Genomic DNA, 3,272 nt, shown 5'->3' on the forward strand with positions numbered 1-3,272 from the left:
ATGTATCGTTCCAGTTCCCAAAAAGAATCGGCCCAGTGAGCTGAACGACTTCCGACTGGTGGCACTCACTTCACATCTGATGAAGACATTGGAGCGTCTCTTCCTCAGCCTTCTCAGACCCCAGGTACAACATGCCCAGGACTGTCTGCAGTTTGTGTACTGGGCAGGTGTTGGTGTGGAAGACGCCATCCTCTACCTGCTACGCCGAGCCCACTCGAATCTGGATAAAGGAAATGGCACAGTGAGGATCCTCTTCTTGGACTTCTCGAGTGCCTTCAACACCATCCAGCCCCTATTGCTTCAGGACAAACTGAACAGGATGTGAGTGGACCCCTGCCTGGCCACCTGGATCTCCAGCTACCTCACTGACAGGCCGCAGTACATCAGGCTGAAGGACATCACGTCTGACACTGTGATTAGCAGCACCGGAGCACCCCAGGGCACAGTGCTGGCCCCTCTTCTCTTCACACCGCGGACTTCTGCTACAACTCGGAGCTGTGTCACATTCAGAAGTTTGCCGATGACACCGCCATCATTGGGTGTATCAGTGATGACAGAGAGGAGGAGTATAGGAGACTGGTGAGGGACTTTGCTGTGTGGTGCAACAGGAACCATCTGCAGCTCAACACCTCGAAGACCAAGGAGCTGGTCATTGACTTTGGGAGGTCCAGACCAAGGTCACGACCAGTTCTGATCGAGGGAGTCAAGGTGGAGGCTGTAGATTCCTACACTACCTCGGGCCGTGGCTGGACAGCAAACTGGACTGTGCTTGCAACACCAAACACTTATACAGGAAGGGACAGAGCAGGCTATACTTCCTTAGGAGGCTGCGGTCCTTTAACATCTGCAGGAAACTTCTGTGGATGTTCTATCAGTCTGTGGTTGCCAGTGTCCTGTTTTTCTATCTATCTATCTATCTATCTATCTATCTATCTATCTATCTATCTATCTATCTATCTATCTATCTATCTATCTATCTATCATCAGCAACCAGAGGAGCCTGTTCAGTGACAGAATGCTCCTTCCCAAGTGCAGGACAAACAGACTCAAAAACTCCTTTGTCCCTCATGCCATCAGACTGTACAACTCCTCTCTGGGGGGGAGGAGGGGTAACAGGAGGACCGAGGACGGGAAGGAGTAGTAGCCTAGCCTAACAATAAGCAATACTGGACAATGGGCAATATAAAGTGCAATATCTCTCCTGCTGCCCCCCTTTTTTTCCTCCTCCACCCCTCTCTCCCCCCTTCCTCTTATTTTTATATTTGTATATGTAAATACTTAATTTATTTTAATTGATCTAGAAGTTTTCCTCTATTTCTTTTCTCTGTTTATCTGTAATGATGCTGCTAGAATCTTAATTTCCCTGAGGGAACCCTCCCAAAGGGATCAATAAAGTTTTATGTAATCTAATCTAATCCAGAAGCAGTGCCTCTCTGCAGTATCTCAGCACGCAGTATTGCGGAAGCGCTCTTCCGTATTATCTCCTGGGTCAGGATTCTGAAAGAAATCCTGACAGACCAAGGCACTACATTTATGTCACGCACTGTGCATGAGCTGTATGGGTTACTGGGTATTAAGTCTATCTGCACCAGTGTCTATCACCCACAAACGGATGGCTTAGTGGAGCATTTTAACCAAACCCTCAAAAACATAATCTGGAAATTTGTAAGGGAAGATGCACATAATTGGGATAAGTGGCTTGAGACCCTGTTATTTGCAGTACAAGAGGTCCCCCAAGCCTCCACGGGGTTTTCTCCATTTTAATTATTATATGGGCGTAAGCCGCGTGGCATTTTGGATGAAATTCAGTACATTCATGACTTGCGCGCAAAACTCCACACCCTCATGCACCTAACCCAGGAGAATTTGCGGCAGGCAGAAGAATGTAAAATCCGGCTGTATGACAGGGGCACGTGCCTTAGAGAGTTCATGCCAGGAGGCAAAGTGCTCATATTATTGTCCACGTCAAGTTCTAAATTAATCGCCAAGTGGCAAGGGCTCTTCGAGGTCACATGGCAAGTCGGGGACATCGACTATGAGGTGAGGCGAACTGATAGGGACAGGGCATTGCAAATCTACCACCTCAACCTTTTAAAACGCTGGAATGAGGGGGTCCCCGTGGTGTTGGTGTCGGTAGTCCCAGAGAAGGCGGAGCTGGGGCCAGAGTTAAAAAAGATAATATCTCGAACCACTCCGGTCCCTTGTGGAGACCACCTCTCACTGGCCCAAATAACGGAGGTGTCCAAGTTGCAAAAGGAATTTTCCAATGTGTCCTCGCCCCTTCCCAGTCATACCCACCTCATAGAACAACATATCAAAACACCCCTGGGGGTGGTAGTGCATAGCCACCCTTACCGCTTGCCCAAACACAAGAAAAAGGTGGTTTTGGATGAACTCAAGGCCATGCTTGAAATGGGCATAGTCGAGGAGTCCCACAGTGACTGGAGCAGCCCAGTGGTCCTGGTTCCCAAGCCCGACAGGTTGGTCCGGTTCTGTGTGGACTATAGAAAGGTCAACATGGTGTCTAAATTTGACGCATACCCAATGCCTCACATTGATGAGTTGCTTGATCGGTTAGGTGCTGCTCGCTTTTATTCAACACTGGATCTAACAAAGGGATATTGGCAGATCCCCTTGACTCCTCTATCCCAAGAGAAAATGGCCTTTTCCACCCTGTTTGGATTACACCAATTTGTCACACTCCCTTTTGGGTTATTTAGGGTGCCCGCTATGTTCCAGTGGCTCATGGACAGGGTCCTCTGCCCTCATGCTGCCTACGTGGCTGCATATCTGGATAATATAATAAGCTACAGCCATGATTGGCTGCGGCACTTGGAACATCTGAGGGCCATTCTAAAGTCGCTGAGGTGTGTGGGCCTCACAGCTAACTCAAAAAAGTGCAATTGGGCAGGTGGAAGTACGGTATCTGGGGTTCCACTTGGGTCATGGGCAGGTGTGTCCCCAAATTAACAAGACTGCAGCAATTGCAGCCTGCCCAAGGCCCAAGACCAAAAAGGAGGCGAGATGGTTCCTGGGGCTGGGTGGCCATTATCATAGGTTTATACCCAATTATTCGGATGTCACCAGCCCGATAACTGACCTCACTAAAAAGGGGGCTCCAGATCCAGTCCAGTGAACGGAGCAGTGCCAACAGGCTTTCTCTGAGGTAAAAGCTGCACTGTGTGGGGGGCCACTTTTGCACTCCCCTGACTTCTCTCTCCCCTTTATTTTGCAGACTGATGCATCGAACAGAGGGCTGGGGGTCGTTTTGT

This window comes from Neoarius graeffei, chromosome 10 (genome assembly GCF_027579695.1).
Source record: "Neoarius graeffei isolate fNeoGra1 chromosome 10, fNeoGra1.pri, whole genome shotgun sequence".
Taxonomy (NCBI): Eukaryota; Metazoa; Chordata; class Actinopteri; order Siluriformes; family Ariidae; genus Neoarius; species Neoarius graeffei.